We start from the raw sequence: 21512 nt of genomic DNA, 5'->3' as shown, positions 1-21512 counted from the left end.
TTCTTGGTCTGATGGGTATAAAGTGATGTCTTTCCTTTCATTTCCCTATAAGTTAATTTGAACATCTTTTCATATTTGTTGACCATTTGGAGTTTTTCCCCTAGAAAGTACCTCTTGTATCCTTTCCCCAGTTTTATATTGGGTGGCTGGTCAATTTATTGGCAATTTGTGAGAACTTTTGGCATAGTATGGCTATTGACCCTTTGTCAGCTGTGTGGCAAGTATTTTTCCAAACCTGCATTTTCCTATCAGTGTAACCCTTTTGAGGGTGCATGTTATTAATTTTCCTATCAAGAAATGTATTTACTTCAGAGGTTCACAGACTTAGAAAATGAACTTATAGTTGCCAGGGGGAAGAGACACCTAGGGATTTGGGGAAGGTCATGTACACACTGCTATATTTAAAATGGATAACCAACAAAGACCTATTGTATAGCACAGGGAACTCTGCCCAGTGTGGGTGTGCCAGCCTGGATGGGACATGGGTTTAGCGGAGAATGAATACATATATATTCATGGCTGAACCCCTTTGCTGTTCACTTGAAACTACCATAACATTGTTAATCAGTTATACCCCAAGACAAAATGTTTTTGGTGCTAAAAAATTAAAAAAAAAAGAAATGTATTTACTTCAGTTTTGAGTGCAACTAGAAGAACATTCAGCTGCCCTAGAATTGTAGACAGACCACCTAATGCATAGCATTTTACAAGAAAGGACTGAGATAATGGCAAACATAATACATTCTCTTTCAGAACAATCTTATAAGTACTGTTAACAACTGCTAAATCAGGAAATAATTGCAATCACAATGCAGAATGTCCCATAAAGATCTAAATTATCTTATATTTTCATAGCATATTAGATCTTGAGGGGATATTACCTTTAGACAAATCATTCATTTCACAGGCTAGGAAAGTATGATAGATGAGACCAAAGAGTTTCTATTTTCAAACAGAGAAAAGAGCGATATAAATCTAATCCTTTCTGGGTTATTAGTGGAGATGTAAACTGACACAATTCAGGTGAGGATTTAGAGCTTGGCCTCAAATACCCTATTGAGACTTTTCTAAATAAAGCCAGAAGTCTTAGTAGCTCCATAAACAAGTTGATTCAGAAAACTTGGTCTCCAAAGGGAGCTTAGTGTACTCTATTCTATCATGTGAAACACAGAAAACATCTGTGTCTTAATCCTTTATTAGAACAATCTGTATTATGCCCCATGCTTATGTGCTACTGAATGAGGAGCATATTAGGTTTTAAGAGACTGTCTAATTTCTATGGCCTCAGAGTTTGCACTAAAAACAAAACAAAAAACCTACTCTAATCTGCCATATGTTTTAAAACCAAACTGTGGAGAGCCGAAATACTATAATTATTTGATCAAATTTATATTATTGATATTTTAATCTTTCAAATAGAGTGCCCAAACCTATGTAAACCAAAAAATCATATATACAGGCCTTTGTTTTTATAAAGATTTAATAAAAATAAACATTTTCATATCTAAAAGCTCTAGAGGCATTGGATCTTTTATTCAAGTTCAATTATACAGTGCAGCTGTTTGGAAGATATTTTATACATTTTATGTGAAAATGTCATAAGTTTAACTTAAAAAATTTCCAGGAAGGACAAAAGGCAAATACATAACAACTACATCTTACCTATGTTCCCTGATAGACTACTTTTGGCTCCTTTTGGTTACTAAAATGATAATATTAAAAAAGTAATTAAATTTCTTAAAATCTAGTAGAAATCTGTTCTGACATAAAGTGAATTTACACAGTAATGATGTGAATATAAAAAGGAGGCATGTGAGATAATGCTCCAGCATGTGCTACTGACCACTGATTTTATCCCCGTTATGTCTCCCTTGACTATTTATACAGAGAATCTTATATTTTCTCTTCTACAAGAGATCTGACAATTTCAGCTATAAAGAGAGAGTGCTATTTGGAAGTGCCTTTCCAATTTGGAAGTAGTATTATCTGAATAATAACAGTTTAGAAAGGTCATCCTATAAGTTTATTTTTTGCTCTTGAACTGCTTAAAAATACCTTGTCTGGAAAATAAATCCTGAGAACCTAACCAGTCTTAGACTATAGAGACCTCTGTTTAGAGACTTCTGTTGCTAGGTGTATAAATGGTCAAATTTAGTAAAAGCATTTCAGATATTTTCATAGGTTTATATTCATGATAGACAAGCCAAATTCATTTTTAGTTATTGATTAAAATACTGTATTTACTATTTGGTGAAATTTGGAAATAGACATGAAGACAAATTGCATATAAAGGTTCTTAGTTAAGTTAAAGGAAACCACATATACTTCACAAAATATTAAAATAATGTCCAGAAATACTGGGTATATTAATATGAATGAAGATATCAGTTCTACACTAGGACCCAAATACATACCAAACAAAATGAAATGGAAACCTGGTTCTGAGCTATTTTAACCTGCTGTTTTATTTATTTATTTTTTTGCAGAGATTATCTTGCTGCATCAAAACTACCTGAATTTTTGTTATTATAAAAATAGCATCCCTGGGCTCCTCCCAAGATACTGAAATCAAATCACTGAATGGGGCTCTGGGAGCTGTCCTTTCAAAAGCACTGCAGGTGGATTCTCATGCATTCAAGCATAAATATCATCAACTTTGACAAAGCAGATTATCTTGTTGACTTCATCAACTGTTTGATCTGAATAACTCTGTAAGGATTTGAATAAAATAAATGCAAAATACAGACAAGAATTGCCTAAAACATAGGTATTTCAGATAAATCAGACTAGTTAAAATTTTGCTTGATATTTTTGTAAATGTAAGATATAAATCAATTTTAAGAAATCTGCCAAAGACTTAAATAAATGTTTTTAAAATAAAATTTTAGTTCATGAACATTTTTTACTTATTGTGCTAATGTCTTAGCATAAAACAGTAACTTTACCCATAGTATATATAGAAGGAGAGTGTAATCTTTCTGATTGGAAGAGAAATAATGTGTTAAAAATAGGCATTGAGAATGGTGAAATTATAATGAATTACTCCGTATTAAATTGCTATTTCTCAGAACAGAAAGATAAAATTGAAAATCACTGTTATTTTTGAGTCAAAACAAATCAAACAAATTAAAAAGTCTTAAGACAAATGAATTTTGAATCTCAAGACAAGTGAAATGAATTGGTGAGTTCTAATTTACTCCTAGCACAAGCATGTTTTCCTTTCTCATCTGTTCAAAACTGAAATTCTTACAAATGTGATATGTCATTATTAGACATGAAATATCTAGGCATAAGGGCATCCATCTTACCATGTTTATCTTTAAGAAGACTCTTGCTATTGTTATTAATTCAACCTTTTTTCAACACAGCTTCAATCAAGTGACAAAAGATCACCCAGCTTTCCCTTGAAATGATGCTCATTGATGAATTCATTGCTCTCAGGGTGTTCTGTGTTTCAACCTTGAGTAATTAACAAAACCTCTCTGCTTTAATTGCTAATCTTCCCCTTAATGGCAGTCAATGACATTTTTAATTAATTACTTCAGCAACCTCATTTCCATTCATATCAAGGTCTTATATTCTCCTCACCACTTCCTTATTTATTAATTATTTTTGTTACCAGTGTACGTAAACTGAATCCCTGAAGTAGTGAAAAAACATACAAGGTCAAAAGCATGTCCTAAACCTGTGGAGATAAACATACTAATTTTTTTTTTTAAGTATCAAAGTTAGACGAAGATGGTGCAAGGACCACTGGGAAAATTACAGAAAGTGGAAATTAACCCTCAAATCACATTTACCAATAGCTAGACTCTTTTGGGGCCATTCTCTGGCTTTTTCATTCAGTTCAACAGCTGATTTTTAGAATGGAATGTTTTGATTAATCTGTTTGCTTACTTCAGATTAATCATATAATTGCCAAAGATTGACTTCATTGCATTGTGTATAAACAGTGTTGATGGGTAAGTGATAATTTTACTCATTGCTATTTCCAATTGGTTAAGGAAATTTCCAGTTTTCAGTTTACTTTTCCCATTCATCAGAACTTAATCTTTGCATATTATTCTTTCTCTTCTACATCTTGGTCATAAGTATTGAGATAGCCTGCAGATAGTATTTCTTTATGGATTTACTTACTAAAAAATAAGGAACAACTACAATGTGTAGATGTGGGTGGCTGCATACAGATCACATTCCATAACTTTTGTTGGAGTTTTTGATTTTGGGTTCTTCTTATTATATGCCCTCATAAAGCCAAACTGACTACTTAATACTTTTTCACAGTTTTGGATATTATGCCTACCTTTTACCATTTGTTTATCATTTAGTTACTTATGTTTATCTTTACTCAAAAAAAGATTTTAAATAGTTTCACAAAATTAAGCAATCAAAGAAGCAGACAATATTTTAAAAAACAGGAAGAGAGGAAAGCCAGTTAAAAGAACCGGGTGAGTAGGGGATTGTAGGAATCCATCATGAATTATTTAGATGAAATTCTCACTACACTTAGATCTTATCTCTGAAAATGTGGGAAAATAAATTGAATTTTATGATCTTTACTGCTCTTTTAAAGCTAAGGAGATCACATCTTTGCTCAAACTCTTCTGATAGTTTTTTTTTTAATCGTATTTAGAATAAAAATCCAAAGTCCTTATGGTTTAGACTTGCATTGTTCAATACAGTAGTTCATTACATATATCTGTGATGAACTACTGTACTGAACAATAAAAGTTAAACTAAAATTCAGTTTCTCAGTTACAGAAGCCATATGTGCTCAATATGCCACATGTGGTCAGTGTTTTGGGCACTGTGGCTACTGTTTTAGGCAGTATAATACATGGGCATTTTCATCATGGCAGCAAATTTAGTTGAGCAGAGCTAATCTAGAAGTCTCTGCCTGATCTGGCCTTTGCTTGCCTTGGTGACTTTACTCTTTACTTTTTTCCACCTGCTCACTCAGTTCTAGCAACAAATGGCCCTTTGCTAGTCAGACATTCCAAACTGGTCCTGCCTCAGGGCCCTCCCACTTGCTATTCCATCCATCTAAAACACTGCTCCTCCAGATAGTCACATCTCACTTTAGGTCTTTGCTCAAGGCACCTCCTTGGAGAGGGCTAATCTAAATATCATCCAAATTATTCTTTATGCTCTTATCCTGCCTTAATGTTTCTTTTCAGCACTTGTCACTCCATTATATAATTTGGTCTTTTTTTCCCATCACTCTCACACTAGAATATAATTTCTATGAGATCAAGGTCTTTGTTTAGTTTATGTCCACATGCCAGGCCTACCACAGGTGCTAGATAAATGCTTGTTTATTCCAGTGGTTCTCCACAGAGGGTGACTTTTGTCCCCAGGGGACATTCAGCAACGTTGAGAGAGAGTTCTGACTGTCAGAACTGGGAGGGTTCTACCGGCATCTAGTGGGTGGATGGGAGGGATGCTGCTCAACATCCTACAATGCACAGGGACGCTCACACAGCACAGAATTACTGGGCGTAGAATGTTAGTGGTACTGATGCTGAGAAAATTGTGTTGACTCTATTAATTATCCACTGAAAATACATAACAATTACTCTGATGGGGCAAGACTGAATCACAGGTGTGGTTTACCAAATGACTCAGCAACTAAATATTTTCTCCTAGTTCATTTACATTTAAGGCAAATGAAATTATGTCTGATGTTGATATTCTTCAGCTAACTTCTTTCTCATCTTTACACTTTTTCATCTGTATGCAATCTTATACTTTCATTTATATAAAAATGCCGTTTCACTTAACTTCAATAATATCTTATTTTTCACCTTTGCCATATCCCATTGTCCTTTTCTGTGTATATTTTGTGACACTATTATTAATTTTGTATAATTCACTGAAGTATTTAAAAAAAGCTTCTTTAACATGACTCCTTTTAAATCTTCCTTATGACCTGGGTTAAATAATAACAGAAAATTGGCAAGGAGTAGCGGACAATAGTGCCTGCCAATGCAGGAGACTTAAGAGACAAAGGTCAGAAAGATCCCCTGGAGGAGGGTATGGCAATCCACTCCCGTATTCTTGCCTGGAGACTACCATGGACAGTGGAGTCTGGCAGGCAACAGTCCACAGGGTCGCAAAGAGCTGGACACAACTGAAGTGACTTAGTGCACGCACACACAAGTGGACAATAGGACACTATAGTCTAGCAGCTGGTCTGTAGGACACCTGTCTTCAACACAGGCTCTTCCACTGATTAGCTTATGTGTACTTGAGCAAGATAAGCCATTTAAATAAAATGTAAAAGTGACGCACCTCACACAGGACCGCACACAGTAAGACTGCATCCATCCACATCTCCCCTTCCATCCAGTCAGTGCTCTGCGAACTAGATGAAACTAAAAACTTCTCTGGTGATCTCCACCTCAAACAGGGTTCTGTCAGTGACAGTGTGCATTGAAATCTAGATCATCATGCTTCTAAAAACTCTCTGGAAGATGAAACTTCAAAAGCAAAGTTGGATTAGAAGTTTCATCATATCTTTCTGTTGCGGAGAGGAAAATTTTTAAACATTAATGGTGATTTAGCTCTTCAGAGCAGATGGCTTCATTATCTTAAAATATGTCAAATTATACTAATTACCAAAAAAGGGCAATGTAAGATATATTGTAAGAAAATGGTAGCATCCTATCCTGAAAAGATGACTGGGAAATGCATGTGACTTACGGTTACTAAGATTCAGAAGTTGCCAAGCATTTTGATAATGTGATCTTCTTTTTTTCCCCCATCTTTTACTATTATAGAGAGTTAAAAAGAGCATTGTTTAGTAGGCCTTTGTGATAATTTGCTTAAGTGATTTTAAACAAAGTAGAATACTTGATTTTGAATGCAAATAAGTTGCAGTTTGCTAATGCAGTCTTTTACTTTTCATGACTGAACTGTAAGTTTCAATTTTTGAGTGATCCCTCACTCACTCTTTCATCCCTTTCTTCCTCTCCCTTCTCTTTTTACCCTTTCCAAATAAATGACAACAGATCACATTTGAAGGGCTGTTGTTTAAATTCCAGAAGACTGAAAAGAGTAAGAGTTTCTCAAAGGCAAAAAGCAACCAGGCACTGAATTTTGGAAGACAAGAACGATGATGAGCATAGCTTATTTGCACTGCCTGTTTGAAAAGAAACCATAAAATTCAATATCTTACTTGGCAGCTGGAACCCTCATAGAAAGAAAACAATCTTTCCCCCTTAATTTTATTTTCTCCTCCCATCATCTCATGGCAATTTGCTTAGTGGAAGAGAATCATGGAGCCTAAAATAACTTAATCCTTAAATGGCTTTATATCCATCACCTTCATGGTAATCCCATTTGCCCCAGGTTTGGTACATAGTCCCTCACACAGTAGTGATACAATCTGTAATTAGACTTAAAAACTACTCTGAGATGAGCAGGAACAAAAGGATTCTCAATATATTTGTAAATGTTATGATAATTGACAGATACTTTGTCTTATTTGTACTTTAATGCTAATGTCTATCAATCACGATCCATTTACAGTTACTGGAACACTAGCATAAAGCAATGTACAATCTTTTTATGAGAAAGAGGCAAATAATTTCCCTGTCTCATCATCTCTATCACAATGAACTATTAATAGAGACTTTATTATATAGGCATAAATAAGTAATAGGAAAGCAACAACCCCAAACTGGTAGATTTTCTTTTGGAGGCAGTGCAATTTAAGCCTAATATCTTCTTTAGAAGAATTATATGATTATAGTACTCAGCAAGAAGAATTGATGTTTAAAATGTTGACCCTGGTTCAGGTAGTACAAAAAAAGATTGAGTTATGTTTATGTTTAACATACTTGATGAGGTGAGGACATAAAATAAAGACAAAAGTGTTTAACATGGAGTAAATAAAAAAATTAATGATCTTCATTTTATGGAACACATATTATTCAAAAGAATGGTAAATTCCAGCATATGGAATATGTAGCATACAAGGGAAAAATATATTAAATTAGCTACGGCAGTCCTTTTAAAATGTTTTTTAGTAAAGATTTCCTGACTTTATATGATCAAGCTATTTTTTGAATGCAGAGTTAATTTTAAAATATATCTCTCTGAATCACAATTAAAAATCAAGTATTTATTCCATGGATCTAAAAACAATAGACTTTCACTCACAATTATGTTACTAAGAGAATTTCTTTTATAATTATTCAGCAATCTTCAGACAGAAATTGCGAATGGTTCTCAAATGAGCTTTCACTATTTTTCACAGCAGTACTTTTTTCCAGATTGTTTTAATTTTAGGAAGAATGATCAGCTTGTTCCCCTGAGTAAATTTGTATTTATTTTTATATAATTTAACATGTAAGAATGACTTTATACAAATATGAAACTATAAATGCTTGGTTGTTAACAAAGAAAATGCACAACTGTGTATTGTCCATGATATATTTAGTCGTATTCAAGTCATGTTCAAGTATTAAATGCAACATGTTTGAGTATAAGTCTCTGTGTCTATGCATGCATGTGTGCGCTTAAGATTCTCAATGCTTTAATTTTTCTCATCTTCAGATTAGGTCTTAGTAACTCAAGATGATGACAAAGAACATTTTTTGGATAAAATAACTTAATACTCAACTTAATCTTTAACAATACATAAGTTTATAAGCTTTACTATGTTTAAAATTTTTACTTTTATTATAAAATTCCTAAATTCACATATTAATATTTAATTTTATCATTTTAATATTGTTTTCCATAATTTTTGGATCACTTGCTAAAACTATTAGTCTTGATTCTACCTGGTATCTTTAACCATGGCTTGGAACTATAAAGCATTCCCTCAGAACTTCATTTCCGGAGAGAGCTAAGTTCAATATGTGACATGCTTAGTAGAATGCCTATTATATAGTAAGCATCCTGTAAAGGTTGGTTGTTTGATATCCTCTCATTCCTCTCTCTGAAACTGCCGCACTTTCTCCTCACTAGCCTTCTGGCTTCCACTTTCACACTCTTCACCAAATCCATGCTCCATTGCTGCAATGCTGTATCCCTTGCTTACCCTCCATAGCTTCCCACTGCCCTCAGCACAAAGTCCATAATCTGCATCATGGCTCACAAAGCCTCATACCAAGTGGACCCTGCCCATTTGTTCTCTCTTATCCCTCATATTCACTTGTGAGCCAAGGCCACATTTTCACTGCCTTCTTTCTCCAGCCTCGGGGGGAGGGGCACGCTGTCCCCTTTCCTCACTAACGCCAGCACATTGCTTAGGTCTCAGTGAAGGTATTCTTCTAAAAAGCCCCTTCTGATCTCACATTCCCACTCAGGTAGGGTTTAGGGCCCTTCCCTGTGCTTCAGCATGTATCCACCTTCTCTAGGAGGCTCTGAAGCCCACAGCTGCCTCTGGCTTCTCAGTTCCTAGACTTGTAAGGGACATGGCAGATAATTGGAATGAAATGTAATTATTATTTCACAGTATCCTGAGGATATTCACCTCTACTTACAGAAAGAAGAGTCCAGGAAAAGTGACTGAAAATTAATAATTATCATATTATGGATGATTTTGTATTTCTTTCTTTATAGACCCAACTTTCTGCAATGATTACGTATTGACTTTGATTATTAGAAAAAAATCTTAATTTTTAATTGCCTCAAGTTTTGTTGAACTTGTCTAGCAAGTCTGTTTATCTTATTCCATTGGGAACTGCAGAACTGCCAGTATAGACTGATGACATTGAAAAATCTTAGCATCATTGGATGGAAAATGTGATAACACATCCAAGTTTATGCCCTTGAAGAGTCTGAGAGCAGAATGAAAATTAATGAAATGCATTTTATGTTTTCTGTGACATGTCAGCAGGTCTCTCTAAGGAAATTATCAGTTGAGGAAGGAACCCATCCTTCTGATTCTGCTCTTCAATTAAGGGACAATGTATGTGACTTTAGGGCTGAGATTAGGCAAAGAAAGGAGACTCAAAATTTCCAAATTACAGGCATGCAGAGCTATTACTTTAATTAAAATTTAAAAAACAAATTAACAGACTATAGTTTCCAGAAAGCATGTTGGAAATTTAAATCTGGGAACTGATTAAAATAAAATAAAATAAAATAAACTATAGAAAGTAATCTGGCTTAATAGAAGCTAAACTCTTAAGTCACACAAGGATAGTCTTAAAAATGTGAATAAAAACATGCTCCATCTTAAATGACCTTACTGAAAAATATGACAAATCTTTCCATTAAATCCTTTTTCCTTTTGGGAGAGGAAACAAACCAACCACCCTGCAATCTGAATTGGGATTATTATGGTGATTTTGATCTTGCAATTGCAGCTATTTTGCCAAGGCTCTTATTTCATCCTTGCACTGTACTTACTACAATGTGCTCGCTACATGTAAACATCAGTGTGTTCTTTCTATTATTTTAAAACCATTTTACAGCAACAACATAGAGTACAAATGTGAATAAGGTATAAGATATTCCTTTCAAGTAAGGGATCTGGGAGGTGAACACAAATAACAATAACCCACTTGTAAAAGTGCTGTGAGAAAGGAAAGGATGAATTGCTATGGGGATTCTGGGTGGAAAAGTGTCTGTCTTCTTTCTCAGCAGAGCCCTGGAGAAATGCTTTGCTGAAAGGAGTTGGCTCTGTAACCCCCTTGAGGACAGGACCATACCTCATTCATCTTTGTATTCTTTTCTGCTAACACTCCAATAAACGCTTGTTTAATAATATTGTACACAAGTGGGTGGACTCCAGAGCCAGATTTTCTGGGCTCAAATCCCATCTTTGCCGAGTTAGAGAATGAGCTGCTGGAATTTAATTATAATATACAGAAAATGTGTTTTCTCCAAAATAAGATTTTGTTTTTAAATTATGAAGTAATGTTATATATGGTCTGTTCTCAGTATAACAGAAGAAGAATAAGCTCCATTCATGGTAGGCATCCATACTTACACAGTGAGTTGTTCTTTAAAGTGATAATTATCCTGTATTATTAAAAATCCAAACAAAGCAACAACCCTGATGTCTTACTGTATTGAACTATAATTTTAGAGTTGGAGGGACCCTTTGACCATTCTGTACATTAATTTCCTCTCTATTCAGGTGAGCAAACCAAATTATAGAGAGGACTCTAGTTAGAAGAAAGAAGGCAATGATAAGAGAGATTTGAAACAAATTGTTGGGACTTTTGTGTTGACACATAGACACAATTAGTATATAATATAAATAAAAGAGTAAATGTGGAATGAATAAGCAACATGTGAAATTATAGAAAAATATAATGGAGGTATTAGAGTTTAAGTTTATAGAGCCAGAAGAATAATGGCTAACAGTGATTTAGACAACAAAAGGGCATGAGTAAATTGAGGAAAAAACATTATTTTCCATAAAATGCAAGAAGTAAAGAACCACCACCATGACTACCATGTCCTTAATTCTATCTTTCATTTTATTCTAGTATTTCAATCTCAAGGTCATTCCAAGTGGTAAGGAATCTGCTTGTCAATGCAGGAGATGCTTGTTTGACCCCTGGGTCCGGAAGATCCTCTGGAGAGGGAAATTGCAACCCATCCAAAATTCTTGCCTTTGGAAATCTCATGGACAAAGAAGCCTGGGCTACAGTCCATGGGGTCGCCAAAGAGTCAGACATGACTTAGTGACTAAACAACACCAATCTCAATCTCATCCCTAGGAAAATGTGAAAGGTCATACCACTGAGAGGAGTGACTTTGATTGATGGTTAAATCATAGCATTCACAGTTCGACATAAAAAATTACTGCTATTTCTAATGTTCATAGTTTCATTGAGTTAGAAAAGGCTGTGGCCCAAGTGATCAGATTGCTTACTTTTCACAGCCTTATCTAACTCAGTGAAACTATGAACCATGCCATGTAGGGCCACCCAAGACAGATGGGTCATGGTGGAGAGTTCTGACAAAAATTGTCCACTGGAGAAGAGAATGGCAAACCACTTCAGTATTCTTGCCTTGAGAACCCCATGAACAGTATGAAAAGGCAAAAAGATAGGACACTGAAAGATGAACTCCCCAGGTTGGTAGGTACCCAATAAGCTACTGGAGATCAGTGGAGAAATAACTCCAGAAAGAATGAAGAGACGGAGTCAAAGCAAAAACAACAACCTGCTGTGAATGTACCGGTAAAGGAAGTAAATTCCGATGCTATAAACAGCAATACTGCATAGGAACCTGGAATGTTAGGTCCATGAATCAAGGCAAATTGGAAGTGGTCAGACAGGAGATGGCAAGACTGAACGTCAACATTTTAGGAATCAGCGAACTAAAATGGACTGGAATGGGTGAATATAACTCAGATGACCATTATACCTACTACTGTGGGCTAGAATCCCTTAGAAGAAATGGAGTAGCCTTCAGAGTCAACAAAAGAGTCTGAAATGCAGTATTTGGATGCAATCTCAAAAATGACAGAATGATCTCTGTTCATTTCCAAGGCAAACCATTCAATATCACAGTAATCCAAGTCCATGCCCTGACCAGGAATGCTGAAGAAGCTCAAGTTGAATGGTTCTATGAAGACCTACAAGACCTTCTATAACTAACACCCTAAAAAGATGTCCTTTTCATTAAGGGGACTGGAATGCAAAAGTAGGAAGTCAAGAAATGCCTGAAGTAACAGGCAAATTTGGCCTTGGAGTATAGAATGAAGCAGGGCAAAGGCTAATAGAGTTTTGCAAAGAGAACGCACTGGTCATAGCAAACACCCTCTTCCAATAACACAAGAGGAGACTCTACACATGGACATCACCAGATGGTCGACACTGAAATCAGACTGATTATATTCTTTGTAGCCGAAGATGGAGAAGCTCTATACAGTCAGCAAAAACAAGATCGGGAGCTGACTGTGGCTTGGATCATGAACTCCTTCCTGCCAAATTCACAATGATTTGAAGAAAGTGAAGAAAACCACTAGACCATTCAGGTATGACCTAAATTAAATCCCTTATGACTATACAGTGGAAGTGAGAAATAGATTTAAGGGACTAGATCTGATAGACAGAGTGCCTGATGAACTATGGATGGAGGTTGGTGACATTGTACAGGAGACAGGGATCAAGACCATTCCCATGAAAAAGAAATGCAAAAAAGCAAAATGGCTATCTGAGGAGGCCTTACAAATAGCTGTGAAAAGAAGGGAAGTGAAAAGCAAAGGAGAAAAGGAAAGATACACCCATTTGAATGCAGAGTTCCAAAGAACAGCGAGGAGAGATAAGAAAGCCTTCCTCAGTGATCAATGCAAAGAAATAGAGGAAAACAATAGAATGGGAAAGACTAGAGATCTCTTCAAGAAAATTAGAGATACCAAGGGAACATTTCATGCAAAGATGGGCTCAATAAAGGACAGAAATGGGATGGACCTAACAGAAGCAGAAGATATTAAGAAGAGGTGGCAAGAATACACAGAAGAACTGTACAAAAAAGATCTTCATGACCCAGATAATCATGATGGTGTGATCATTCACCTAGAGCCAGACATCCTGGAGTGCGAAGTCAAGTGGGCCTTAGGAAGCATCACTATGAACAAAGCTAGTGGAGGTGATGGAATTCCAGTTGAGCTATTTCAAATCCTAAAAGATGATGCTGTGAAAGTGCTGCACTCAGTATGCCAGCCAACTTGGAAAACTCAGCAGTGGCCACAGGACTGGAAAACATCAGTTTTCATTCCAATCCCAAGGAAAGGCAATGTCAAGAATGTTCAAACTGCCACATAATTGCACTCATCTCACACAGTAGCAAAGTAATGCTTAAAATTCTCCAAGCCAGGCTTCAACAGTGCATGAACTGTGAACTTCCAGATGTTCAAGCTGGATTAGAAAAGGCAGAGGAACCAGAGACTAAATTGCCAACATCTGTTGGATAATCGAAAAAACAAGTGAGTTCCAGAAAAACATCTACTTCTGTTTTATTGACTATGCTAATGCCATTGACTGTGTGGATCACAACAAACTGTGGAAAATTCTTTGAGATGGGCATACCAGACCACCTGACCTGCCTCTTGAGAGATCTGTATGCAGTTCAGAAAGCAACAGTTAGAACTAGAGATGGAACAACAGACTGGTTCCAAATAGGGAAAAGAATACATCAAGGTTGTATATTGTCATCCTGCTTCTTTAACTTATATGCAGAGTACATCATGAGAAATGCTGGGCTGGAGGAAGCACAAGCTGGAATCAAGACTGCTGGGAGAAATATCAATAACCTCAGATATGCAGATGACACCACCCTTATGGGAGAAAGAGAAGAACTAAAGAGCCTCTTGATGAAAGTGAAAGAGGAGAGTGTAAAAGTTGGCTTAAAACTCAACATTCAGAAAACTAAGATCATGGCATCTGGTCCCATCACTTCATGGCAAATAGATGGGGAAACAGTGGAAATAGCGACAGACTTTATTTTGGGGGGCTCCAAAATCACTGCAAGTGGTGACTGCAGCCATGAAATTAAAAGATGCTTGCTCCTTGGAAGAAAAGCTAAGACCAACCTAGACAGCATATTAAAAAGCAGAGACATTTCTTTGCCAACAAAGGTCAGTGTAGTCAAAGCTATGGTTTTTCCAGTAGTTATGTATGGATGTGTGAATTGGACTATAAAGAAAGCCAAGTGCTGAAGAATTGATGCTTTTGAACTGTGATGTTGGAGAAGACTCTTGAGAGTCCCTTGGACTGCAAGGAGATCCAACCAGTCCATCCTAAAGAAAATCAGTCCTGGATATTCATTGGAAGAACTAATGCTGAAACTGAAACTCCAATCCTTTGGCCACCTGATATAAAGAACTGACTAATTTGAAAAGACCCTGATGCTGGGAAAAGTAGAAGATGGGAGGAGAAGGGGATGACAGAGGATGAGATGGTTGGATGGCATCACTGACTCAATGGACATGAGTTTGAGTAAACTCTGGGAGTTGGTGATGGACACGGAGGCCTGGCGTGCTGCAGTCCATGGGGTTACAAAGAGTCAGACATGACTGAGCGACTGAACTGAACTGAACTGAACAGTTTTTACAAATGTAAGCAATTTTGCACTTTCCATCTGGGTTTATTTTTGTCAATCAATATCCAAATCAATGGGACTCCTGAAGAATAAAGCACTACTGATTCATTAAGAAAATTACTGAAGATCTTATTACTAAAATTTTTACTGTAGAATAAGTAATATTCATCAACATGTATAGTTATACAAATATATATTTACATATGAAGCTATTTTTCCACAATGAAATTTATACTGGGTTAACTTCTATAAAAGATTTTCTCTAGTGGGTAAATTACTGTGTCATAAAAGGAAAAAACTTTTTGTTTATACATTTGAGACTAAGATTTTGTATTGAGGAAATCGGGAGAATATTCTACCACTAGATTTTTGACTTATGAACAGCTTGAAGTGGCAGTTTCTATTGAAATTCAATATTTACTTATTCCCAGGCAGAAATATCTTTAATAATTTTCCTCTCTGCTGTTTTCGGAAAGGGACATTTTTCCCTACATAACATCTAGGGTATGAAATAACACCAAAATTAAAAAAGGAAAAAGAATATGTGGATTACTAATTCAGGCCCCAGGATACCATCACAGACTTCTCTCCCCTTACGCATTTCTAAAATGTGTTTTAAATCTGTGGTTAGTAAAAAGCTACCCTTTTCAACCAAGAAAAAAGTTTTAAGCTATTACATTTGATTGGGAACTATTTTTTGACACTTACTACAAAACACTGTAAATATGGTCTACTAATTTACTCACAAACTGAGTGTACTGCTTCTGTAAGTCCTGTGCAACTGAGCCATATTTTTAAATGCTTATTTTCCATGTACTTCACATTTAATTATATTGCCTTGTGAAAATTCTTGAACTATTTCTTTATTTAATTTAAATCTGAATTCGCTATGTAAGGTTTCTTATGTCTTTTCACATAAAACTCTCTGAGCAGAGGGAGTATCATAGAGCTTTGTTTCTATAAAAAGAGGTGCTCAAAAATATTTGATAATGAATGAATGAGCATTTACTTCTATCAACATGACTTAGGTGCACACCTTTCAGAAATATTTCGTTTAAGAGAAAAGAATCAGGTTTCAAAATAAAGAAAAAGTAAGATGAAAAATGAAGATGGGGTGGGTGGATATCAGATTTGCTGAAAAGATCTATTTCTTATCCTGCTATGTTTCTCAGATTTTATTTTAGCACCCACAGCTTGAAAATCAGATAAGATTTCCTAGGAGCGTGGCCAGAAAATAAATTGGATTTCAGTCATTTACATTTATTATGCTTGTACAATGCATCAGGCACTGTATGGAACATATACATTCCATGAGAATGTCCTTTTCCTCCAGAGGCTGTGTTCTGATTTCACACCTACATACCATACACTTTATCTGAGTAAAAACAAAACATACGTTCTAACTGCTGTTGTGACTAGTTTTATACTTGCCGTTTTCCCATCATTCAGTAGGTCTGTGTTAACCTTATTATTGAATGGGCTGGAGTTGTTTTGGCCTGTGTGTAGTTCATGCAAGCATATTCTAAAGGAAATAACACTAATCGTAGGATTGGGAAGCTAATCTTGGATTTGCCACTAATCAGCTGTAACTGACAATGACCAGAAATGCCAAGGAACTAACAATCTGTGCCTCTGTTAGTGACATGACCTGTCCTTCTGACTTGACAACAATATCATGAACATAGACTATGATATAAATCAGAACATGATTTTTTTTTTTTAGTGAAAAGTTCCAGTTAAAGACAATGCAAACATTTGTGACTGTGCAGCTCTTTCCAAACTCGCCTTTTGTTTGGTCTGTTTTTAGGAGGAGAAGGAGATCTTCAGTTGGCTTGGAGACCTTGTTCTCTGGGGTAGGAGACCATTGCCGCTCTGAACAGCAGCAGTCACCTCACAGAAGGCTTGAGGCACAGCATTTAGACCATTCGCAGCAAGCTTGTCCTCCACGCCTGCCTGCCTGTCCTGGCTGGTGACATCTAGCTGCTCTGCTTCTCAAAGGGCTCCCCCTGCCTCTGGAAGACTTGGAAATTGTTGCAGATTCAGTCTGTTCGAGTTGTCTGGGATTTCTGTTGTGATTCAGGACAGCAGAGCTGTCTCTGGGTTGCCCTTCTAAAAAGGAATTTGGAGCCTCAGAGATCAGTGTAACTAACACATTTTATGGTCAGGTATGAATGGTCAATAAGAAGAAAGCATTTCTTTGAGCTCTGCGTATTTAGTATCTATTTTAATTGTGTGTATAAAGGGGTGGGAAGTGAGAAGGAAGAAGCAACAAATAATTTTCCCCCTACTAACTGGGGTAGCATCTCACAAGCTGTGGAGAGGGCCTGAGAATGGATTGAATAGGCCATTTAAAGCCACATGGAGTTGGGAATAAAGTTAAGAACTCTCAGTCTCCTGATTTTTAGTTTCTTTATGTAGATTGTAATTCAATTGTACAATTATGCTAACTTAAAGGATGTATGAATAAGTGCATATTCATCCCATTGGATCAGCTTTTTTTGGTTCTCTAATAAATCAACATTATTAAAAAAACTTCTACTCCCCCAGATATTAAACTTGCTAGTTTCCTATAAAAGAGAATTCTTAGTGCTTAGATCAGTAGTTTCCGATCTCTATTTTTGATTAACAAGGTCTCCTTGTTCTAAATTTTCAGAATGATCAGCATAGTTTTAAGGCCCACTTTCCCATCTTTATTTATCATACCTGTCCCTCTATCATCCCTCTATCATACCCTGTTCCCTCTACCAAAGGCAGTTCATATAGTCTCTGCAGCTCTTTCAGATGAGCAGCACACCAGTATCTGTATTTCTTTGGGGCTCACTGAAGAAATGAAATAGATAAAAGGAAATAGAAACATGTCTCACTTCAATTAACTGAATCTATCAATTGGTTTGAGGGTATAATTTCCATTATGATAATCTTATTGTAGACTTTTTTAAAAGGGGGAGTGCTCGTCTCTGTTTTAATGAGACACTGGTTTAACTGGATACTGGCAGCAACCCCTTTTCACTCACAGTAATATAAACATCTTTCTTAAGCAGAGAATCCAGTGTTAAAATTTGGCAACAAACCTGTGTTCTTATTGCCAAAAGTCAGAAATCAAGAAATCAAGCTGTCTCATTACATACTTTAGCTTTCTACTTTGAGATGCTCAGAGAGGTTCAATAACTTGTCCAAGGTCACACAGGTAGATTAATACCTCACTCAAAAATTTTTCCTATGTCTTTGAAGCCGTAAGGAAAATATGAAGATCATCTACTTAGTCAAATAATGGTGTAACATTAATTTCACTCATGATAGTATAATTCATGGGGATAAAAACATATTACTATTTCATGTATTAAGCACATCATACAATTAACTGACAAAATAAAAATTCAAATCCACATGACCAAATACTACAACCAAGTAGAAAAAAACATACTAAATATAATACTAGTCTAATGTTATGGTAAATTTGGATCAATAGATTCTTCCTCCCCAAATCCAATTTCATTTATTGAAATTGTTTTTTATTGTATTAAATGATATATCAAAATGCTAATTTACTAAATTTTAGTTTAGAGTTATAAAATAATAGTTCAAGGAAAGATTAAGAGTCCATTAATCCTTCTGTAGATGAGAAAATTGGGAGTCACAGAGATTAAGAGGTGTTCCCCATATCACTCACTAGTCAGGGCAGAAAGAGGCCTGGGATCTACTTCTTGGCCTCCTGGCTCATACTGTTTCTTTGGTTCCTCACACCTGCCCCCTCCCATTTTCTTATTAATCAGACAGGAATGTGAATGTATCACTCAGGATTAATTGGTTTTTAAAGGGACTATTCTATTTTCATAATTTAATTTAATTCTATCTTCAAAGAGCCCAGATAAGATTCTCAATCTATACTGGTCTATAGGAATCTCCAGAAGTTTAACTCAAGCCAAATGGAATAATTCAAACTAATTAAAAGATGAATTATGATTCATTTAATCCAACATGTACTGTTCACCTACCATGAGCAGATTCTGGGCTACGTGTGTTAAAAAGATGAACAAGACACAGTCAAGAGAACTCACTAGAAAGCAGTGTGAGAGGACGTGAGACAGAGGTCTGAGCAGGCGCAGGTGCAGGTGCTAGGAGAGCAAAGAGGAGGGCGTCTACCTCAGCCCTGGAGACTCAGGGAGGGTCCCTGTAGGAAATAACCTTTAGCTTCTTTACCTGAGCTTTGAAGGGTGAGCAAGGATTAACCAAGTAGATGACACAGTAGGTGTTCTGTTAAAGAGAATATCATTAGAAAAGGCCAGAGGTATGGAAGCATGCGTGCAGTTTGAGGAAATACCAAAACTGGACAAGACAAGACAAGGGTGCTGACGGGGAAATTGTAGATGAGAAGACCAGACAAGCAGACCTCACAGGCCATATCTTCTTTTGGAGGTTAGTGTTTTCCACATGTCAGTGTGCACAGAATTCACCTGCAGAGTGTTAAAATAAAATCTGCATTTTATTGAGCTGCATTCATGGAGCCTGATTCAATGGCTGTAGTAGGTTCCAGTTATCTGTAATTTTAACAAATATTCTAGATAACTATTCTAGAGAAGAATGCACTTGGGACAATGCTGTTATAGATGATGGTATACCTTGAAAGGAGTTTAAATATAACTTAACAAACATTCTAGATAACTTTTCTAGAGAAAACTGCACTTGGAAATATGCTGTTACAGATGATGGTGTACCTTGAAAGAAGTTTAAATATAAAGGTGATATCATGAAATTAATGCTGTAGCAAAGAGGGTGGTGAGATATATGTGACCCTGGCAGCAAAGGGACTAGTTGAGGAGTCAGAGTGACTCTTCAGATAAAGACAATAGAGTTTTCTAAGATGGTGACTGTGTGGATGGAGAGACAAGGCAGACACAAGAGCATTACGGAGTAAGTGCTGGAGCATTTAGATTTAATTTGGAGAGTGAGAGAGAAAGAAGACTGGATGAGGGAGAAAGACAAGAGGATGGTTCCCAGGTTTCCAACACAGGTAACTGAGTAGGTGGTGGCATTATTAAATGATCCAGGAAATCAAAAGAGGCAGGCTTTATTGGAGGTTATTGGTGGTGATAATGAATCCAGTTTGGAACATGTTGATTTTGAGCTGGATCAGGTAGTGGTACTGGTATTTAGTTGGAAAAAAATAATTGGTTTGTAGATACACATTTAGGCTGAGCATAAATGCCAGATTAACTATGTTTTCAGCTTAGTTACTTTAATACTTCTTTACCTGAAAATAGACTATTTAAACACTTATTAAAGATTACAGAACTATGTGCAGAACAAGCCACAGGTAAAATAATAATTTTTGAGAAGCTAGGTACAGAATGTACTGTGTTGTGCTTAGTCACTCAGTCATGTCCGACTCTTTGCGACCCCATGGACTGTAGCCTGCCACGCTCCTCTGTCCATGGGGCTTCTCCAGGCAAGAACACTGGAGTGGGTTGCTATGCCCTCCTCCAGGGGATCTTCCCAATCCGTGGATCAAACTCAGATCTCCCTTATTGCAGGAGGATTCTTCGCTGTCTGAGCCACCAGGGAAGCCAAGAATACTGGAATGGGTAGCTTATCCCTTAACCAGAGGATCTTCCTGACCCAAGGATTGAACTGGGGTCTCCTGCATTGCAAGCAGATTCTTTACCAGCTGAGGTACCAGGAAAGCCCAGGAACAGAACATTTTTGCTTTAATTTTTAACTAGGTGATTAGTTAGATTAGTGCTTCCTTGATATAACACAGAACATTTACAATTTTTTCTTATTGATTCTGAAACCAGGCCATGATCACATGAATGTGCTAGAAGTCAATCCCTGAAAAAATTAATTTTAACAAAATCAGCTAAAAAGCAAACATGATTTTTACTTTGGTACTTTAAATTTTATATTATGTTAGTTGATCAATACTATTATATTCTGATTTTTATAATGTTATTTCTTGACTTTCCACTCTTAAAGCAATGGAAAGTTTAAAACTAATTTAAGGAAATTAGGGAATGGTGGTTCCATTTTAAGTAGATATTTTAATGTCAGTTAAGATTGGTAAAACCTATGCATATTTCTAGTAATCTTGATCCTGCCATTTAGGAGCTCTCTTTCAAGAAAGCTGGTATTTTCTATTTCCCTGCAAAAAATGAATCTCTAGGAGCAGAAGAAATTAAGAGAGCTCTCCCAAATAAGTAGTGATGTGTTTAACAGAGGTTAAAGTCTTAAAGCAAGAATTTTTATAAGAGCAAAGTACAAAATAAAACATAAAAGTAAAATATTTAGTTGAGTGACAAATTTGAAGGGTGGGAGGACATTTAGATTTAATTTATACATTCAACCCAGGATTTTGCTTCTACTCACACAGCACAGAGTGACTCTACATTGGATTTCTGAGCTTGAGTTAATCCCATTGCCTTACTATTTTCCTGGCTTCCTGAGCATTTCTGATTCTAGGGAGGCTTTCTGCACAAAAAGATTGATGTCTCACAGCT

At 36.2% G+C, this 21512-nt stretch overlaps 1 protein-coding gene and 1 long non-coding RNA gene across 5 annotated transcripts in view; one reads left to right on the top strand and one right to left on the bottom strand.

The window, feature by feature from the left end:
* LOC122444899 overlaps positions 1 to 17393 on the top strand; it is a 47982-nt gene extending 30589 nt beyond the window's left edge. The window contains exon 3 of one of the 2 annotated variants that reach the window (XR_006270381.1): positions 16826 to 17393. This is a non-coding gene — a long non-coding RNA (uncharacterized LOC122444899). Of the gene's footprint in view, positions 1 to 2486; positions 2769 to 16825 lie in introns of those variants that run through there. The other variant, XR_006270382.1, reaches the window with a different exon arrangement.
* PEX5L (peroxisomal biogenesis factor 5 like) overlaps positions 1 to 21512 on the bottom strand; it is a 266793-nt gene that overhangs the window by 225661 nt on the left and 19620 nt on the right. The gene's annotated exons all lie outside the window — the stretch shown is intronic.

This window comes from Cervus canadensis, chromosome 7, assembly GCF_019320065.1.
Source record: "Cervus canadensis isolate Bull #8, Minnesota chromosome 7, ASM1932006v1, whole genome shotgun sequence".
Taxonomy (NCBI): domain Eukaryota; kingdom Metazoa; phylum Chordata; class Mammalia; order Artiodactyla; family Cervidae; genus Cervus; species Cervus canadensis.
Note: the sequence above shows the minus strand (reverse complement) of the source record. Positions and strands in the feature narration are given on the sequence as shown.